The sequence below is a fragment of the Mus caroli genome, chromosome 7 (genome assembly GCF_900094665.2).
Source record: "Mus caroli chromosome 7, CAROLI_EIJ_v1.1, whole genome shotgun sequence".
NCBI lineage: Eukaryota > Metazoa > Chordata > Mammalia > Rodentia > Muridae > Mus > Mus caroli.
Genome location: NC_034576.1, coordinates 127,114,311 through 127,135,653, shown reverse-complemented (window position 1 = coordinate 127,135,653; position 21,343 = coordinate 127,114,311). Strand labels below are relative to the sequence as shown.

Genomic DNA, 21,343 nt, shown 5'->3' with positions numbered 1-21,343 from the left:
CCAATCAACCAATATTGGCAAGAGACATTGGCACAAGGTAGAGGCCAGTATGGCTCCAGTGGAGTCAAAAAGTCTGCATTAAGGATTATAAAAATAATTTAAAGAATAAATTTCAGAAAGAATAACATGCCAGGGAAAAAGGACAGTGTGTTCAGACAGCTAACGGAGGTAGATCGTACACAGGTTTGTAAGCAAGATAAGAGATTTGGGCCTAAGCTAAATAAATCAAGAGTCTTTGGTGGGGTTTAAGCAGAGAGAAAGCAGGGAATGACCTGTAGGACCATGAAAGGCAGCCTGGTTCCTGGTTGAGCTAAGGTTAGAAAACCTGGTGACTCTAAAGGGACAGCAGGCATTTTGCCTGGTTCCTGGACACTAGGCTCCAGGCATGAGGCTGCAGCCCTCTATATATTTATGACCATCAGTCATGTAAGGACAGCACCCCAGTCCCCTTCACAGATAGAGGACATGACCGCAGGCCATGTAGCCTCAAGCCAGATCTCCATTTTAGTGAGATACCTAAAGGCCCAAAGGGCTTAGCCAATAAGCTTTCCTTCCCAGACACTCCTCCCTACAAAAGGTACTTAACCTCAGGCCCGCCCTGGAAAGTGGGGTATGCTTTTACTCGTCCACTTTCCACCATGACAATAAATGCCTTAAAACCGTGGACTGCCTCTTTTCATCAGGATCTGCCATGGGGAGCAATGGAGAAGGCCTTCCCTTAAGGAACTGCTGCTGTCAAATCTTCCTGTAGAAGGCCTCTCAGTGTCCCCAGCCAAGGCAGCCACCAAGCCACGCCCAAACCTGCTGCCACAGCAGACAAGTCAAGGATTTTATCCCCAAGGGATCCAGCTGGAGCTCCCCTCTTTTTCCCCTTGGCCCAGGGCTAGATCCAGCCCCAGGGCTCCCACTAAGTTCTCAGCTCTTCCATGGCATTCAACAGCGCCTAGGTGCCCAAGAACCTGAGAACCAGATGGCCCCAACCTCCTTGCAGGCCTGGGGACTCCTGAGACAGCTCTGGCTGTCCCTGGGACCTTAAATTGTGCTTTCCCATCCCCAGAGTGGTGTCCCTTGGCTTCCCATAGCCCGACACCCACCTGGCAAGGCGACTGTGTCAGGTAAGCACAGTCAAAATTCCTGTGTCCTGCCTCCCCGAGTGACCCGAGCCCTGTGGGACCCCACTAACCCCACAAGGACCTAGGTTTCAAACTGAGCTTGCAACTTTGGAGGGCCATTCATACACAAGATCAAGGAGCCTTGTTGGGAGACAAGAAAAATGCACGCAGGATCTGGCCGATGACCTGGGCCAGGTGTGAGGACTGTGCCCATCCTACGTGTTGTAAAGAACATGTATGTTCATTTGTGTATGACCTCAGTGTGCTGCTTTCAGGAACATGTGACTGTTCTCTCACCTACAAGGGATGTCATGCCAGACAGGACTATAAGCCACGTGGAGACCAGGGCTCTACCATCAAGGTTCTACTTTCTTTGAAGTTTGGGGGAAATCTTTCCTCAGTATGGGTTCTAGTCCACAGCTTAGAGTAAAACTAATGATGCCATATATTTGCCCAAATTATGCTTGGCTCTATAGCCACTCACAAGAGGGATTCCAATGGCTGAAACAACAGAGTGGTCCAATTATACCAGGACTGTCATAATGTAAAATGCTTTTAAGGCCTACTTTATTTAAACTAACACTGTTCATTCCCTCTTTCCCCCAAATCAGTCTTGTTTTTCAGAAACTTTGAAAAAACAAAACAAAACAAAACAACTACATGATTCCCCCCCCCTTTTTTTTCTAACTACACAACCTTATTTTGCTCAGTCACAGTTCCCACTCTCTGGGCATACTTGTTATATTTTCATTGTTTTGTAAGGTACCTCCATTGAACTGGTGATTCATCCTTCAGCCTCTTGAAGTTTTGTGCTCTAAGCCCATCTCTCTTGCTGTCTTAGCTTGCTGTCCATTGCTGTGGTAAACATCATGACCAAAAGTAGCCTGAGGAGAAAGGGTTGATTTAGCCTACAGGTTACAGTTCATCATTTGAAGGAAGCCAAGGCAGAAGCTCAAGGCAGGACCTGAAGCAGAGACCACGGAGAAATGCTGTTTTCTGGCTTGCTCTCCATGGCTTGCTCAATTTGCTGTCGTGTCTTGTCTTGTCCCATCTTTTCTCTATTTTTTGTTTTTCATTTTTTTTTTTGTTTTGGTTTCTTTGTTTGTTTTCAAGACAGGGATTTTATGTGAAGCCTTGACTGCCTTGAAACTTGCTTTGTAGATCAGGCTGACCTCAATCTCACAGCCTCCTTTCTGACTCTTGAGTGTTAGGATTAAAGGCATGCATCACCCCTATACTTCCCAGGACCACCTTCCCAGGGATAGTCCTGCACACAGAGGACTGGCTTCTCCCGCAACCATCAATGATTAATCAAGAAAATATCCCACAGATAAACCCACAGGCAAATGCGATGGAGGCAATTTCTCAGTTGAGATTCCTTCTTCTACAGTGACTCTAGTGGATAAAACCTAATAAGCATACTCCTGTATCCCATCATTCCAAGGTTTGACAGTATCAGGCCATAGGGAAATACAAACTTCCCTAGATGATAGCATTTCCCCCAGAGATTTCCATACAGCTTCCAGACAGACTCCCATCTCTGTTCTAGCCACAGACTATAGACAGTCTCAGCTTTGCTTAGAAGCAGGAAGGGCATGGTGATGGCTGAGTGAAAAGAAGAGAATGGTTTTTTCTTTCTTTTTCTTTTTCTTTTCTTTTTCTTTCTTTCTTTTTCTTTTTCTTTCTTTCTTTTTTTTTTTTTCTGTCTCTCTCTTTTAGCTTCATTGGCCAGAGTTATCTACAGTTCTCNTTTTTTTTTTTTTTTTTTTTTTTTTTTTTTTTTTTTTTTTGTGCTTCACATTTAGCTTCATTGGCCAGAGTTATCTACAGTTCTCCAGGCTTAAGTCCAAACAGATATTATCAATCCAAAGGTTGAATGTGGGGCTGAGGAGATGGGCCAGTCAATAAAGTGCTTGAAACACAAGTGTGCAGACTTGAGTGTGGAGGCCCAGGTTGGATAAGGTACCCTGTCTGTAAATCCAGAGCTGGATGAGGGAGGTGGGATCCCTGAGAGTTCAAGGCAAGTTTAGCCAAAAGAGAAGTTCAGTGAAACACCTATCTCAGAATAAAATAAATATAATGTGGAGAAAGATAGAGAAAACCCCTGAAGTCAGTCTCTGCACTCCACATGTGCATGCTTAGGCAAGTGCTCTCATTTACATATGCGTGTGCACCACACACATGCAGGAGCAGTCTCAAATTCCACTGGAAAGTTTCAGCACCTTGCTACCTCTTTACTGAAATGTGGTCTCACAGATGAGAGAGCAGCCACAGGAAGAGTCTACTAACACCCAGTAGGTATGCGGTGAACTTCAGCAGTGAGGAGGTTTCCAGTTTCATGTCTTTCCTTTTGGATCTTGCTCTCTGCACTGTGAAGTTTGATGTTTTAAAGCCTATTATTCTTCTGCCCCACTGGCACTCTATGCCAGTGCCAAGACCAAGGCACGCAGGGGCTCTGTATAAAATCTTGGACTCCAGATTTTAAAAGTGCTTACTGGTTGAGTGTAACATCCCTATACATAAACAACCCCAGGTTTCCTGAAAGTCAATCTTTTCTGGACCATGGTTCCCATGCAACTTTTCATCTCTTGGCTTTTGAATTTATTTCTCAGGCTCTGGGCAACCTTCCTTTCTCAGATGTGAGAGAGTAGCTGCCTCTTGTGGCCATTGCTGTCCTGCCCGCTGCAGTGGGTCTCTCTCAGTTTCCTCTCTGCATGCCATTTCCATATCCCTCTGGCATCCCAGCTTCTTTCATGTGCATCCTGCCAGGACTCCGAACCTAAAAGCTGCCTCTCAAATTGGCTCTGCCTATGCTCTCCCACATGCAGGGCTGAGGCTGTTTACAGGAGCCCATTAGGTGCAACCTCATCTGTTTTTTCCCTTTTATGTCTCTTTCCTACTGTTTCTATTCCAACAACAAGTTAAAATCTTGGTGTTTCAAAAAAAAATCTATCCCAATGCATTAGAAGTTCTTCTTTCAAAGTCCCAGCCACAGCTTTCTGACTCTCTGTGAGCACGGATGCTTTTTTCCCTAACAAGTGTTCTCCAGGTCCTTGGGCAAGTCTGTCCTCTAGAGCCAGAGTAGTCCAAGAACTTGCCTTTTTGTTTCTGTTTTATTTCTTTGGCTGTGTGATAACTCAGCTGAAACTTCAACAACAATCGAAAACACAATATCGGAACGCCATCTGTTCCTTGTCACAAGCCAAGCACTCTGTAGCAGGCAGTTCTGGCCCTACTTTACCAACGTGGACACTGAGGTTCCATTCCACAGAACACTGTGCATCTCTCCATGACAACACCACCCATTCCTCTCTATCTTTTATTGATAAAATCACTAAGTGTGTGAATCTACCCTTTGAGGTGGGAGCACACAAACTCGCTGCTTCAAACAGGGCTCTCATGTGAGCCCCTCAGTTGCAAATAAAAACAAGAGAATTAAGGAAATGTGTCCCTTAGACATTCAAGGCTGCAACACATGCAGGAGATAAACAGTTGAAGAGAGAAAAGATTTATTTTGGCTGTGGCTTCGGAGGCTTTAGTCCATGGTCCACTGGCTCTGTTGCTGTGAGGCTATGGTGGTGTTGGACATCATGAGGGACTGGAAGGTGACACAGAAAGGAATGGAGCGTGAAGGCACCAGGGACAAGGTAGATTTCCCAGAGCTCAACCCTAGTAAGGTATTTGCTTTGCTGCTTCTTTCTACCATCTACCATGTTATGAATCTGTCAAGAGGTTGATTCTTTTGGGAAACCAGTGCCCTGAGGACTTAGTAATGATCAGAAATCTCCAGCTCTGAATGCTGTACTGTAAACTAATTCTTTAAGCCATGAATCTCTGGTAGACTCTTTATATTCAAACCATAACAGGGAAGAGAGAGACCTTGATGTAGGGAGTCCTACACACAGACCTCTGACTCCAGTCTGTAATCCAAATGGTTGAATTCAAGCAAACTTGATTAGACAGGAATCACTTATCACAAGATAGGATTCTGTTCTCTCTACCAGTCCTCTCTCCTTTTCTTTGTCTCTCTGGATTCTCCTTTGCCCTCTTTCCATTTTTGTGGCTCTGGGGACAGAATCCAGGGCCCTGTACATGCATATATGCAAGGCAAGTGCTCTACCACTGAGTTACATCTTCATGCTCTAGACTTTCTCTTTAATCAGTTTTGTCTAGGAACAGCTGTTAGTGCAACACTAATCCCACATATGCTGAAATTATACTAGATGTAGCATGATAGAGATGAAGAAAGATCTTGGCAGGGACTAAACCTGCCAGTTCAAACCTGCTGTCATCTGTGGATTATGACAGTCTGCTAACGTGGTCTGTGCTTCACAGAGCTTCTATGCTGGCCTTCTGAGCAGAGAGAGCTAAGCGCTGTGCATAGAAGCTTCAGGGCTCTAAGAGAGTTCAGATAGAGGCCAGGGCTGCCTGGCTCTTATGCCCACAGTCTGGCCTCTGCATATGGCATCCTGAGAGCATCACACAAAAATAACAACAGCAAACAACCTGATAGGCAGATTTCAGAAGACTTAGACTCAGAGAATGCAACACATTCTAAAGAGCCCGCATCATCACCAGTTAGCCCCATGCCTGAAAGTAGTGGAGGATAACGTGTACTGAGGAAAGGGACGTGAGAGACAGAAGCACTGGAACAGGAGGCTGGGGACAATGGAGGCTCAGATCAGCTTGTGGACTCTGGTGTGCATGGGAATTGTTTGGGGAAGGTTAAAAATATATAGATGCCATGCGGTTACTGAGCTGTGGTCTGCATTTTAAAATCCACCCCTTTAAATTATTGTAATGCATGCAGTTCAATCAAAGCATAAGAGTTCTGTTCATGAGTTGGCTCTCTTGTGTCAAGTCTACAAAGTCCTATTCAATAGTGGGACTGGAGCTAATCAAATCATCTAGAAAATTGCTATGCGATAAAAGACTGGGGGGAAATTATGTTCTCTTCCACCTCCTTCAGGTATGTGATTTAAGGACCCCCTTTTCTCTAAATCAGAAGACTTAGCAACTTTGTCTGGCTTTTCTGCTATCTGGCCAAGTTGTTATGTGGATAGCTGAGAGACACTCTGCTACAGATTTGAGATCTTTGTGAAGCAAGCCAGTTACATAAGGAGAAGATGGGGAGAATCTTCAGAAGGAAACAGGATATTTTAAAAGAGAACTGAAAGGGAAAAAAAACACCAGTTTTTCTTCTCACTGACCACTGACTGACACACCCACCCATCAACACTCATCTGATCCTTTCAGTAAGGGGCTCACCACAGCATGTCACAGAGAAGCACTGGTCCTATTCAAGCTCTGAGCCCAGAAGATCAGGTGGTGTCTTTGCTGCTATTCTCTAAGTTTTAGAAACCTTGTCTACCTGGCTTGCTGTGTTGTCTCCATCCCAGAAGCTGAATGGATATACAATGGAAATGAGCAAATAAACTGGTAGCAGCTAACCAAGTTGCCCTCCCTGACTTTGAGCATCACCTCTGATATCAATGTGCCTACCAGAAAGTGTGAACTAGCTAGCATGATATCTCACAAGTGACAGGGCACTTAGTGACAGGGCAGTGTCTGGTTAGCATCCAGTGCCCACTGGCTATTGTTCTACCATGACTATTTAAATTAAACCAAAGAGAAAGAGAGAGAGAGCATACCTAGAAGGTTACTGATTTTTAATTTTGCCGAATAGATCATTAAAAATATATAAGAACTACGACTTATTATCTTCAATTCACACAGAAAGGACATCCTTACATAAAAATGGAGAGGAGACAGAGTATCAGAGTAAAGGTCGTTCTTCTAAGATTTTAATAAAACTAACTTAATGAAAAATTGTCTGTATTGTTTTCATTAAAAAACACTTGTCAGAAACTAATGGAACAATTTCACAGTGCTCTGTAATTTGGTTTTCTTTCTCCCTAAGCTACTGAACAGGGTTTCCTCTCTGCGAAGAGACTGACCTGAGACTGATGACCATGGCCCATGTTGTTTGAGGTGAACAAAAGGAAGGAGAAGCCTGAACCATGGTGGCCTTGGCTGTAGGTGGCTGGGCATGTACCTGACACACCTGCTATTGAGAGGTGATGGGAAGGACTTTCTCATAACTCATCCAAGAATCTCCTCTCTCTTTTTGTGTGATAAGGTACAGCTGATGAGACTACCTTAGAACTCCTTTGATTCCTGTGTTGGGTGCTATAGAGAACCTGGAGGGATAAAAGCAGGCAAGAGCTCTGAAGTGCAGGTGGCCCTTCTTCCAAAGTGGAATTCCTGTGTCTGTGTTCAATGATACGTTCTGAATGGATGGTAATCATGGGTTCAGTAGGACACTTTCATTTTTCAGTCTTCCTCAGTGAATGACCCCGCTGTAACTTTAATTTTTTCAACATTTATTTTCAATGACGGTTCTTAAATGGTTAAAACCTTCCTTGTAACACACCACCCACCAGAGGTAGTAGAAAAGAAAGGATATGGGGGAAATAGACCTCTTTAGAAAGGTTCTTTGGAGCAACTCCCATCTGTGTTGTCTGGAAATCAGCAGTTTAGTTCACAGCTTAGCATGGGCAGGCAGTTCGATGTACTTGCAAACACTTCATAGACACACCAGCAGTCCAATTTGGTATATTTCAGATAGCAAATACAAGTCAGCAGTGGTGGCACTACCTAGCAGAGACAGCCAGGCCACAGCCTTGGCTGGAGTCAGCAGGAGGAACCAACAGGAACTCCAGGGAAAGTTCTCAGATCTGTGAAATGAAGATCAGGAAAGATGCAAGACCAACAAGCATTGCATGGCTAGCGGTACCAGCAGGCCAAGCTCAGCTCTTGTCACTGTCCGTTGAGTCCTTTTTATACTCTCTCCAAACTTTTATACTCTAGCCAAACTGACACATCACATGCCCTCCACGGGTCTTGCCTCAGCCCGTGCATCAGTCTCAGATGATATCACTCTGTCAATCAGCCCGAGTTTGTGGAAGTGGCAAAAAAACTGCAGCACACAACCAGAAGGTTTTTTGGTGCATTTCTCTCTATGGAATCTCAACAAATGCAGTTCAACTACACAATGTGAGGCAGACCAAAATATGCATCAGTGAAGAATCCTTCATCACATGTCCTTTCATGTGCTTGCTTTAGCAGAACATCCTCTCTCCTGTGTCTGCTTCTGTCAAATGTTCCTTCATGAGTCTGCCTTAGTCTTTCACCTGTGTCCACTTCAGCTAAACACCATCCAACTGACTTTCCAAAGAACCCTTAAGTTACCACTTCACCCCACCACACCCAACCTAAGCTGGAAATTTCAGAATCATTTCTGATGCTTAGGCCCTCCCTATTCAGACAGTTCTCAAGAGTCAACTGTTGATCCTTCTCAGTGTCTTCCCACCAGCACAGCTACTGTGATAGCCTCATCATTGCTCTTTTTGCTTGATGCATCTGTGTCTTCTGCCATTTTTATTTGTTTACTTCAATATACAAGTATTAATATCATTCTATACCCATATAATGAGCTACCTAGAAAACAATTTAAGAAAGAAAATTGATTAAAAATTAAAAATAGAATAAATTTAGTCAAGATGTTAAAAGTCAAGCATTGGAAACTATATATTGAGGGGGAAAAAAAGAAGAAAACCCAAGTAACCTATGATAGCTGGGCTTGATGGTTCAAGCCATTTGTCCATAAATTCACCTATCTATCTACTCATTTATCCACTTACCCACCCATCCACATGTTCATCCATCCATTCATTTACTCATAGCATACCCATCCTTCTATATTTCCATTGATTCATCCTCCCATCTGCCCATCCATCCACACAACCATCAATACATCTATAAATCATCTACCTGCCCACTTACTCACCTAGCCATCTACCCAGCCCATACATTCACTGACCTATTTACCCACCCACCCACTAGTCTTCTACCAGTATTTATAGAAAGCACATGATTGACATTTTTTCTAGAACATGGATTTAAATATCTCATAATTCCATCTTTCCAAAAAGTATTGACTCCAGCTTCTGCAGAAAGAAAAACTAGTTTTTTCAAAGTCATCATCAATAAAATGTGTGATGGTCATTTAACAAAACACTGCACCAAGAGCATTTATTTAATTTTGGATGGTGCTGTCATTATTCTATTTTAGGAATATGGAGATGGCATCTTTGAAATGTTAAGTCATTTGTTCAGGGTCAGGTTACAAGGCTATAAAACAGAACTTCACCTCCTTTTAACATCCAACTGCCCTGTCTCTAGCACTTACCCTCTGCCCAATGAGATTAAAGATTCTCTAAGTGCCTGGAGTTGAAAGAGAAGGGAGTTAAAAACTCAGAGGGGTGGGGCATGAATTGAGTCTGGAAGGATGAGCAAGTGTTTAAGACATGGGCAAGAAGAGTAGGAACCCTAAAACATCAGAAGCAAAGGAACAGAGACTTCAGCCTTCAGATTCCATAGATCCAGCCTTTAGAGTCTATGGATCCAGCATTTATCCTTCAGTCTCCACAGATCTGGACTTCAGAGTTCAGATATCAGTAGCTTTTCCATGTTGAAAAAGAAATATATGAAGTATCCAAAGGATAAGAGTTTCCAGAAGACCTGGAAAGGTGTTCATTTCTCACACATTTGCAAACCTAAGCAAGTGTGCTGGTGGACAGCTCTGGTGTGAACTGGACAGCCATCCTTGTGGTGCCTGGCAGGTCTGGTGGAAGTCCAGGGTGTTTTGGCTAGAGGGAAAGCTGACAAATCCTGTGGCTGCTATGGACTGATTATAAGCCACTGTCATTTGTTTACCTGCCTGCTGTTACCCCAATCCTGTCTGTCTGTTTGTCCATCTTCTTCAGTTTTGGACATACAGCTTTTGAGTCAGACCATCCATCCACAGACTCTCTTAGGCCTCTGGCTTCTGCACCTTGATTCTTCCCTTGCATGTGGCTATCATTCACCTTTGGTTATTAGTGGTGAACAATTCCCCCATCCATGGGCATGGCACATATACAGTTGGCATTGGGCATCTCCCAGCACCCATAATTACAAATGTCAGAGCACCCATTCTGCTCTTCCGTATGCATGCCTTCTTAGAGCAAGGGCAGTTACTAACACCTTGACAACTCTATGATTATGTTTTAACCAACAGAAAACTAGTCAAAGAATTGTTATTATTAAGCAAATATTATTTCCAGGGAACATCATTAACATATACTCTTTTTGCCTTATTTTCAGACACTGGGATACAGAAGACATGGCTGGAGTTGACTTGATTCTATACTAGATTTTTTCTGCTTAATAAAAGACTCTAAAGGTTAGGTGGATTTCAACAGTATGTATTTTTTCTTGACTTATGGATTGGTGTGATGGTTCTTTAGGCCTGGGCTGGCTTGACACTCTAGTCACACGGTCTGGGGCTGGCTCAAACTGATCTGGGTTATGATTTCCCATATCTCATTTTCTAACAAGCTTGTCTTGACTTATGAATGTGACAGTCATGGGTTACTTGAGAGCAGCAGGATAAGACAATCCACACTGTGCAAGCTTATCTTATTGGTCATAAGATGTCATTTGACCAAGCTCAGTGTCATTGTGAAGGAAGGACCCATATACAACATTGTAGACTAATGGTTCACCACACTGAGAAAAGGAAAATGCTATTTTAAGGAGAAACATGACACTTTTCTCTGTGTTAGACCAACTTGCCTACAGAGCTGATGGTGTATAGGTGGGATTCTAGTACTCAAGAGGTTTCATAGACTTGAGGACAGCCTGGGTCACATGATAAAGCCATTTCAAAATCCCATGCGCTGGGCTTGTATCCCAGTAATACATCCTTGACCACTTGCTTACCGAGTGTCAGTAGAGTGATGAGTTTGATCCATAGTACCCCTGAAGTCAAACAAACAAACAAACAAACAAACCCAATTTACTCACCACAGGCTTTGAGTTACATTTGGGACATTTTCTCTCTTAACCCTTTGCTCTTTGCCCCTTTAACAATGTCTATTACTCTGAATAAAGGTTTCATTCTTTATCCCAGCCCTTCCTAGAGAAAGTCACTTCAGCACCCTACTCTTCAGCCTTTTCCTCCATCATATAAAGATGACGAGACCATCGGGCATCAATAGAATTGACATACTGACAGTGCCACACAGTGCTAATAGCAGTGATTGCCATGTAGCAAGCACACAAAATTATAGTGAGTGTTATCATAATTTCAGACTACTTTCCTGGCGGAAGCCAGGAAGTTCTTCTGTAAGGCAGGGGTTCTGCCCATGTTGAGATGATGTTTTTCTGACTATTAGGGCCCATGCCTGCAGGAGTCTCCTTAGACTTGATGTAGTAAAATTAGAGGACAATTTTTACTCCCTGATTTATCCAGCCAGAGGGGCTGTGCCTAGAGGATGCCAGCATGGCATTTTCTTGTTATCTTACTGCATGGTTGGTCCTGCTGCACAATATAAGTCTTGAGGCACAGAAGCCGAGTGGAGATCATTCAACTTCACAGCATTGCCCAGGAAGAGAAAGAATGAGACGGATCTAAACTGTAGGTAATTAATTCTCCTGGTGTTTTTGGATATGTGTGTCTGCTTCAATAGCTACATTTGTTAATATCAAGCAATAGGGATTTCTTTCAGAGTGATTGTAGTGAAAAAAAAATAAAAGCAGTGGAACATCTTGAATCACTAAGCTGACCCCCTAAATCTCTGGCCTGTTTGGTATGTAAAACCCTCCATCCAGCATGAATTTTTTATGAAAGGATTGAGAACCCAAGAAATAAAAGAGAGTATGGAAAATTGTCATGCAAGAGATTGAGCTGCACAGGCAACTGGGACCAAACAGCTGATCTCCACGGGGCAGGGAAGTCCACTCCACGGGGCAGTGGAGCACAGAGCTGAGAACTTTGGAAATGAGCAGGCACCCAGGTGGATTAGCAGAGCCCAGAAAGAGGTGACGACATCCTAAGTGGGGCTTAGCTCCTGAGTCGTAAAAGGAGTGAGAGACATCTCTTTTGCTCAGGATACTAAACTAGCTAAATACACCCACACTCAAACTTCTAGACCAGTGTCCAGTGTCTGACACCTATTGCTACAGTCAAGGTGAAGTTCTAACAAATAGAGCAAACACTCACAATGCCTTAAATATCATATATGTTTATTTCTCCTTGTGTGGAGTTCAAAATCGGCACTGTTCATGAGTGCTTCTCCACATGGTGATTCAGGTCTGTGATTTCCTTCTAGCTGTGGCTTACTAACTATATATACGTGAGTTTTATGAGTTGGACCTGGCAGACCTGGAATTTCACTGGTTAAAAGTCAGCCTCAAGCTATGCTGCTGTGGTTTGAAGGTGAAATGTCCCATTGACTTGTGTGTTTAAACATTTGTTCCCCAGCTTTCAGGTGCTGGGGCTTTGCTAAAGGAAGTAAGACCCTAGTGGTGGGCTTTGGGGTTTTATGGCCTGGGCCCACCTCTGTTCTTGGACTACTGATGCAGTGTGACAGGCTGGTCTGATGTTTCTGCTGCCACAGCTTTCCCCCATGATGGACTATATTCTTCAGAAACTGTAAGCTAAAATAAACATTTTTCCCTCTAAGTTGCTCCTGTCAAGTGTTTTATTATAGCAACAGGAAAGTAACTCAGACACATGTCTAATGGTTACAGGGTCAGGACCTACTGTCCTGTTGAATTTTTATTCCTACCATACCCCTTTCCTAGTAGGACTTTGGAAGACAGTAGTGCTGAGAGCTATACAGACTGTAGAGGTTTCATAGGGGAGAAAAATTAGCAACAGGGCTAGAGATTGCTCTTGTGGTATTTTGCCATTGCTCTATGAATCTGCCTGAGGCTCAATTAAAAAGTAATGGACTAATTTTTTTGGTGGAGATTTCAAGACAGCCTAATATCGACGCTGTCACATGGTTATTAGTGATCCCTCTTAGGCATGTCTCCAATGAACAAGAGCAAGTGGGGCAAAAGGGAAATGTAAAAAATATAGGGTTTGAAGAGAAAAGGACAGGAAATGTTGGATGGAGCCAAGGCTTGTTCTGAAAGAGAGAAGGAGAGTAGGGAGAGGCCTGATCTAAAAAAAGAAATAAGGGAAGGGATGTCCTCAGGGCAAGACCAACCCTGCTAAGCTTCTGTGCTGTGAAAGGAAAAGGCTCGAGGCAGGTTAGTTCTGCTCCTAAAACGAGGCAGCAATGAAAGATGATGAGATGTAATTCAAGAGGTCAGGCTTCATCCCAAGGGGGCAGCCAAGCATGAGAGTGTTGTTCATGTAGTTCTGACTTCACAGTCATGAAGGATACATTAGTGAAGGAGCTGTGGAATTTTCCTCCATGGTTAAGGAGAGCCACTGAAGGCCAGGCAATGTGTTTCTGGCCTTGCATAAAGGCCCAGAGAGAGGCCATTGGGTAAAGCTGTGAAGGTGAATCCTGGATTGTTTGGAGACCCCAAGATGCTGAACATGTCAGAGTTATGGGATATCTGCCAAGAAAAGATGCACATGATGGGGTGGAACTAGCTCATGATAGAAATGTATGCTGCAGATATCAAAGTGGAGCTGTGGTTCTGAGTTCTGACTCTCCTAGTGAGGTAGGTCCATGTGCCCTACACAAGGTATGGGGATGGGAGTGCAGGGTGAGGATTGGAGCCAGCTAAGCTCTCTGACAGTTGATGTGAGGCTACAGGGTTTGCAGCTTGTCTTTCTTTGGACCAGCATTTCCTTACTCTGATCTCCCCCATTTGAAGTAGTTATATATATTCTTTGCTACTATATGTTGGAAGTATATAATTAAGAGACTTTGAACTTGAGGCTTTAAAATATGTTGAGACTGAAAGACTATGGTAAATTTGAAGGGAAACTAGATGCATTTTGCATCACGATATGACCATGAGCCTCTTGAGACCAGGGCATTGAACAAGCATGGCCTCCATAGGTTCTTACATTTGAATTCTTGGCCTCCAGTTGGTGGAGCTGTTCAGAAAGGGATAAGAGGTGTGACTGTGCTGGAGGAGGTGTGTCACTGGGGATGAGCTTTGGGGTTTCAGAGGATCCACACCGTTCCAGTGTCAGTGTGCTCTCTCTGTGCCTCATGATTGTGGGCCACAGTGTTCTTACCCATTCTTTTGCTCCATCATCCCGGATTCTATCCCTCTGAAACTGAAACCTCAAACACTTTTATTGGTTATCTTGGTCATGGTATTTTGCCAAAGCAACTGAAAAGTAACCATTGTATCACATACATCTCCACTGAAGAAAAGAGACTGGGGCTGATCTGGGACCATACCAGGAATGCTAAAAAGCCTGGGCCATTCCCTAAATTTCTAGGGGGCCTTGCCTGAATTCTGATCACAAAGAAACCAGAGAAATCACCATCCTGGAATTAACAAAGAGGCTGGGCTCATCCTGACTTGAAGGGTGTGTGACAGACAGTAAGTAATATTCAAACCACTCCATGACCATCAAGTAGCCTTGGATGACCTTAGCTTCAACGGTTCTATGGTGACTAGGGCCTCATATGAACCCAGACAATATCTTCATCTAAATGGAATATGAATCTCATACTGTAGCTGAAAGAGGGTTCAAACACACATAGCCACCACATAACCTATGCAGGGTTTGTTGGTCATACAAGATACTTTTCTGAGTCCAACTCCTGTCTAACTTGAATAAACCCTGGATCATATGTAGGTTAAACCCTATACATGTACAATCTTGACTTACAACAAGTCAAGTATTCCAGTGCTGATGACAGACTTCAGGGCAAAATCCACATCCTGAAATAAATACAAACTGGTCTATTCCTTGACTATCAAGTAAGAATCTTAGGCAAACCTCAGTTTCAATGTGTGGAACAGCAACTTTTCCCATCCATCCAAGACCACATTACTACATTAAGGGAGTTAGGACCCTACTATGGTCTTACTGATATCCTGGCTAACCATTAAATAACCTGGGCACAACCTGATATCCTGGGTGTATAGGCTGCACCTTGAACTCATCCATGCCCAGGTCATATCTTGACTTCAATAAATGAAGACCACAAATTGTTTTTAACTGTGATCTACTGGACATGTATACTCCAAGAAGATGGAACCCAACAATGACTAGATGTCTGACACTGATATCAGGTTACATCCTGACATTTCATGAAGAAGTGAGTGACCCACCAACATTCTGAGATCACCTTAACATTCAGAAGAGTGTGTGCACTCTACTGGGTCTGAGCTGAAACCATATTCTCAACTCAAAGGAGCCAGAAACATCAGAGCCTTAGTGATACCTTGACTTGAACCTTATCATAGAGCAGCTAAAGTCAATATTGAATTCAGGACATTGTGTGCTGTAACCTGAGCCATTGATACTGGAAGGCATGGTGGGTTCAATGATGTTCTGTCTCACTAAAAAGCTTGGATTCATCTTACCTTGGAAGTTGCTTTGGTGAAGACTGACATCAGTCTGCAGGCTGCACAGTACCACCAAGTGTTGCCTTCTAGCTCCTTGAGTAGCAAGTCACTTGGGGCCATAGTAACATTAATGGTGTGCACAGCAATCTCCATTCTCTGTGGCTTCAATCAGCTATGTTGCAGCTCCACCATCCCTTCATGACAAACAAAGTAGGAAACTGCTGGTAGAGAGAATGCAGCTTCAGCACAGGTGAAACATGTCCTTGACAGAGTCCCAGGTCAGCACAGGGATAAGAAAAGCACTTCATGACTTGCTAACCCATGGGGTCAGAGGGTGTATTTTAGCACAGCAGAGTCCTTCATTCACTCCCTGTTCTTTAAGGGCCAAGCACAGCAGAGGACAGGGCAGGGAAGGGCAGCTCCTCCCGCATGCATCTGCATAGCACAGCTGGATTCTCTTAGGTTGCATCCATACCTTATGTTATTATTCATTTATTTATATGTTTATTGATTAATTTTTATTAAGGACTGTTTTACTAGTAATCTCCATATTTTTGTGTTGGTCACTTTAAAACCTAGGACATCTGTCATGCCAAGAAGTTCTCTACTATGAACCCACAACCCAACTCAAGGCTATGAGATTAATGGTACAGAGGGGAAAGGATGGAAAGTAAGGTTTTCATCACATCCATATCTGGACCTCAGAGGGAAGAAGGTAGCACCCTGCTGACACCAATAGAACCACACTGGCTATAAAGCATCTGTCATGATAAGGCAGAGTGTGAAGCTCAGACATTTGTGCTCTAAGAACAGCACTGTCACATGCCTTTCTCCTTTCAAGGCTGAGGTACTTATGGGAAGATGGTGGGCTGGTAGCAACTGGATGTGAGCTGGTTCCCAGGAAAGTGTCTCTGAGAAAAACCTCCGGTTATGTGCTAAAAACAGAATGCTTAGGGGGATGCTTGCCAAGCGGTAGGCAGAGAAGGATGGACCTGACTGGAGACAACTGAGGGTCTGGACACTCATTGAGAGTCTCAGGATAAAGTTAGGTGAGGACTCTGTGATCCTATGTGGTGGATTCCTGACATAGTAACTGTGGTGCTTTTGTGTGAGAGCAACTCAGACCCTGCTGCGGAGGGCTGGGATTCAAAACAAGACAGCATTTCCCAGTAGCTTTAAGCTTTATTGTGGATTGGACACTGCCTGAAAGTCATGACCTGAATGACTGACATTCAGCACTTCTTGGTCAGACTTTACATGGGAAAACTGAGACATCATGAGGCACACAAAGTGTCCCTGATCTAGGGCAGCTCATCCTAAGAAGAGCTGCAAGTAGCATGGATAAGAAGGCTGATAGCTGGGTGACCTGCCACTTAAGAACAAAGTTAGAGGAAACTCTGCTTGAGAGGAGAGAGAGAGAGAGAGAGAGAGAGAGAGAGAGAGAGAGAGAGAGAGAGAGAGAGAATATGAGCTTGGTATACACCGGGTATACCTGGACCAGGAATACAAACTCCAGGCAGGGAAGGAAGCAGCAAGGCTGCCTATCTGCCCACATCTGACCATCACTTATAATGTGGCCAAGGCAGCTGGGCAGTGCATTCTGGGTCCTGATTCCTGGGCTTTCCCAAGGACCTCAGTCCCTAGCAATAACAATCTTTCCATTTTAACTCAGACATCTCCCATTATACAGTTACAACTATCATTGTCACTGTCACAGCAAATGCCATCACAGCATTGTCCTCTAATTCTATAATTACTTCATAAACATTTTCATTTTGGTATAATTTGTATGGGTATTCATGTATGTGCTATTGTCTTCTGGTTCACGTCCATATGTGTAAAGATATATGAACATGTTATTCATTGATGTCCTATGTTTTCCTTTCCATGACCTCAATATTTTCTGAGACAGACTAAGTGAGTTATCACACTATTCCTAATGAAACTAAAACACCAATATATAACCTCCCACATTGCAGGGACATTGGCCTCAGAACAGTGAGGGAAATAGTTCTTTCTCATGTTCTACATATACGCACTTGGAAAGCTGAGAAAAGACTTTGGAAGATAGAAGTTGCCCATGATTCTATGCTGGTCTCCCAATGCATAGAGCTCAATGGTTATTTAAGTTTTATCCACACTTCATCCATATATTATGTGTGTACTAATATATGTTTTTGAGGGGCTGGGGCTTGAACTTTAGGTGTCTGTTGGGCTAAGCTAGGAATTTTTATATCTCTGCAGTGTCTTCTGTACTCCAATTCCAGACGCAGTGGATGGCATCCTCAAGGCTAAATGGCAGTAAGGCATCCTTGCTGGCCAGGTCAGCCCCTGAAGTAACTGGGCAGTGTGTAGACTTACACTGGAGCTGAGGAAGGAGCATCACTTTCTGTCTTTTTGCTCTAAGATCTCAAGGGGCTACAGTGAGAAGAAGAGGAGTGTGAGGTAGTTTTCAGTTAAGTATATCTGAACAGGACTCAGGCCATACCCAAAAGGTTCTCCAAGGACATTGGAAATGAAAAGGACAATGTAGGGAGGGAAAGGAAGTGATGGGACACCTTTAAAAATACTGAGTGAGGTGAGGTCAGGATTCTGTGACATCACAGGATGGGTCATCACCATGGTGAAGGTGGTGGCCTAGGCTTGAGGGAGCACAGGGTCTACAGGTGTTATCAGAAATACAGAGTAGGAGCAATTGAGTCGGTGTGTAGGCTGGGGATGTGTGGTGGTTTGTCAGGATCCCACCATCCTGGGATGATGGTCTAATTTAAACCCAGTGTGATATACAGAGTCTTAGAGTCTGTAAGTCACAGTGATGCCCCTGAAGTTCCTTTTATCAAAAAGGAGAGTGCCTATGGTAAGCAGAGATGATTGTAGCAGGTATCAGAAGGATGTGTACAGAGAAAACAGGCATTCAAGGACACAGGGAGATGATACCCACACTTCAGCAGAGAAAGGGGCTACAGGTTGACCACACCCAACCTGTATAACCTGAAAAGACTCCAGGCTCTGGACTGGTGGAGGATGAAGCTCTGTTGTGTCCCAGTGGAGAAACAAGTGTCAGCTCTGGCAATCCATAGTGTCCAAGGCAGGTAGCTTGAGGGAAAAGACACCCTGCCGAGAGAAGATGGAACCTCTGGAAACTATAATGTCAGAATGAAGTGAGGTCAGCCCACTGTGACCTAATATTAGGAGTCATTGCCATGGTAAAGCCTTGGTGTGTGGGCAGCACAGTATCTAATGGGGTAGGCTGGGAGCATAAGGTGTTGGCAAGAGGGCTGTTTTGTGGGTTGGAGATGTGGCTAAAAGACCACATCTAGGCCCCTATTGGTAAGGTGACCTAAATGGGGGTGACTGCTGCTTACAGAGGTTCTTGATAGATCTGTGACCAAATCAGACATGATTATGGTAATATGTCAAGATCCCAGGGAATGCATAGATGTCCGCAGAATGACATGCTAAATCAAGTTTGAGGGAGAGGACTCTTCATCCATACCCAGAAGAGAGGCCATAATGGAACCTGATCAGTTACTACCTGCTATAAGATCAAGGTGTGGAACTCCCGAAGGTTGAAGATCATCTCTCTATACTACCCTTCAGTGACATTCATTCAGGGATCACATGTTATACAAGGTAAGCAGGTAGTGCTTCATTAAGACATTCTTGGGCTTCTCTTCCTGGCAACAACCAGTTTTAGGCAGCTAAGGCCTTCTTTGCATGGCCAGTGCTATGTGTGTCTCAGAAACCAGTGTTACTATACTCTTTCATTTACTTTCATGTGGATACTTTTATTTAATGAATGTGTGTTCTTATACCTGTGGATGATTTCATGTCTGCATGTAAAAGTGTGTGGTATATACAACAGCTGTCTTCTACTAATCACCTCTTTTTATTAGAAAAGGTGACAACAAAGTCCCTGTTCAGCCCCTGTCCCAGGACTTCAGTTTCCAAAATGGGACAAGATGAATTTCCTCTTTTATGCTACTCTACAGTGAGTGACAGTCGCAGAAACCATTTCCTGCATTGCAGGGCCAGGTAGGAAAAGCTTCATAGATTTTTGGTCTCTGGGCAATCTCACTGGTTTAATGATGAGAAAGGTACAGGTTGGAGGCCAAAAATTTCAATCAACTCTCTCATTCAAACCCCAGTGCTATAAATGGTGCACTGCAAGTCTCATGACAAGAGCATCTTACTGATAAAACAAGCAACAGAAATGATAGACCAGGGTATGGATTTTGTACATTTAGGCTGAGTATGTCCTATCCCTACAGATCTTCGTCTTCCTAGGGATGATGTTCTCTGGCAGGAGAAGGATGACTGGATGGGAGGTTGATCCTAAAATAAAAGGACCGTAAGAGAAACCTTCAGATACTTGTTCTAAGGACCAGTTTAAAAGACATCTGAATGTCTGTACAGTGTTTTGAGAGTCCCTGAATAGAGCAAGGCCTGCCCTCTGTTCCCATAAAGCGTTATGTTGTGTTTAGGGGTGTGGCACTGACCTGCTGGTGTCACAGTGCATTTTAGTGGACTGTGATTCAAAACCAGAATAAGGTGAGCAGGAATCCACTTCAGGTGAGTCAGTGCAGAAATTCTCTGTGTGAAGACCCAGTCTCACATGAGTGAATGCACTAGGCAGGGCTCTTTCCTACAAGTATCACTAAGGCACAACTCAGTGTCTGAGGTTGCTGCAGGTTTTTGTTTTGTTTTGTTTTGTTTTAAACTACAAAATGGTGACAACTTGAGGAAAGATGAAGCAACATGGACCAGAGGCACATCCTCACAGTTCAAGGCCATGCATTTTGTAGAGGAAGATGCCTATATTCTTCCATTGGAAAAAAATGACATGAAAGGATGTACACAACCTGCCTCTGCCTTATCAAGACATCCTCTAGACAAATGGTTCTCAACCTGTGGGTCATGACCCCTTGGGAAATTGAATGACCCATTCTCAGAGGTTGTATATCAGACATCCTGCATTTCAAATATTTACATTATGATTCCTAACAGTAGCAAAATTACAGTTATGAGTTAGCAATGAAAATAATTTTATGGCTGGGGGGTCACCACAACATGAGAAAATGCACTAAAGGGTGGGTCACAGCCTTAGGGCAGTTTAGAACCAGTGCCCTAGACACATGGAGCATCGGATGCTGTGCTTCCAGTAATCACCTGTGCTATTTCTTCATAGAATTAGACTACAAAAGGAAGGAAATGCTCTGTGGTCCCTTGCTTGGAACTTTTTTTGTGTCTTGACTTAGAAGCAGCCATCTTTGCCCATTAGCTCATGGGTCCTCTTTAACACAGCTACACTCAGCTATACAACAGACAGACTTTTCCAACTACCCTTTTCTCTTCTCCCATACCTATTTATTCTTTCTATTTGTGTCAGGTATAATTTATGTCATTTGTGCTGTGTGCTTAACTGTCTGTGTTTATGCACTGTATCCTGGACAGAGCAATAGTCTGAGTATGTTTAAGATTTAAGCGAAGGACAATAAGTATTGACCTCTACCCTCTAAAATGTAGCCCAGACCAAACCTAGCTGTGCCCACAACCTGAAGCGAAACTACACTAGGTTTACCCATGAACCCAAAGACGCCAAAAGAGGAATGTGCTCAGGTTTAAGACTAAACTTGATGAACCTCGGAAAAATCTCTAAAGATAAATTAGCTTTAACCCACACCCAAGGAAGCCTGGGCCCAAACTAAGACTAGAAGTGTGTCCTAGCCAACCCTGAATAGAAACTGGCCTGTGTCAATACTGATGCTAAATAAAGCAGGCCCGAACCAAGCAAATGGCATGAAGAAACAAGCTGGAGTAGCCATTCTAATATCTGATAAGATTGACTT

General features: G+C 43.6%; 1 long non-coding RNA gene across 2 annotated transcripts in view; it reads right to left on the bottom strand.

Moving 5' to 3' along the window:
* Positions 1-18,608, bottom strand: part of LOC110299322 — a 29,121-nt gene extending 10,513 nt beyond the window's left edge. The window contains exons 1-3 of one of the 2 annotated variants that reach the window (XR_002378446.1): positions 18,486-18,608; positions 15,513-15,715; positions 7,629-7,849 (exon numbers count right to left, since the gene is read on the bottom strand). This is a non-coding gene — a long non-coding RNA (uncharacterized LOC110299322). Of the gene's footprint in view, positions 1-7,628; positions 7,850-15,512; positions 15,716-18,485 lie in introns of those variants that run through there. The other variant, XR_002378445.1, reaches the window with a different exon arrangement.
* Positions 18,609-21,343: the final 2,735 nt, after the last annotated feature.